This window comes from Eimeria mitis, genomic scaffold, assembly GCF_000499745.2.
Source record: "Eimeria mitis Houghton genomic scaffold, Emh_scaff4352, whole genome shotgun sequence".
In the NCBI taxonomy this organism is placed as follows: Eukaryota; Apicomplexa; class Conoidasida; order Eucoccidiorida; family Eimeriidae; genus Eimeria; species Eimeria mitis.
Genome location: NW_013572670.1, coordinates 4,489 through 4,691, shown reverse-complemented (window position 1 = coordinate 4,691; position 203 = coordinate 4,489).

The window sequence follows — 203 nt, the reverse complement described above, 5'->3', positions numbered from 1 at the left end:
CTACAGACGCCAAGTGAAGAACTGCAAACCCCACAGCAACAAAACCCTAAACCCTAAACCCTAAACCCTAGAACCTGAGGTGTACGTACACATCAAACCCCAGCCAGAAAACCCTAAACCCTAAACCCTAAACCCTCAATTCACCTTCTCCATCATCAGGGCTCCATGCAACGCAGTTGACATCTGAGGTGTGTGCCTTCTCC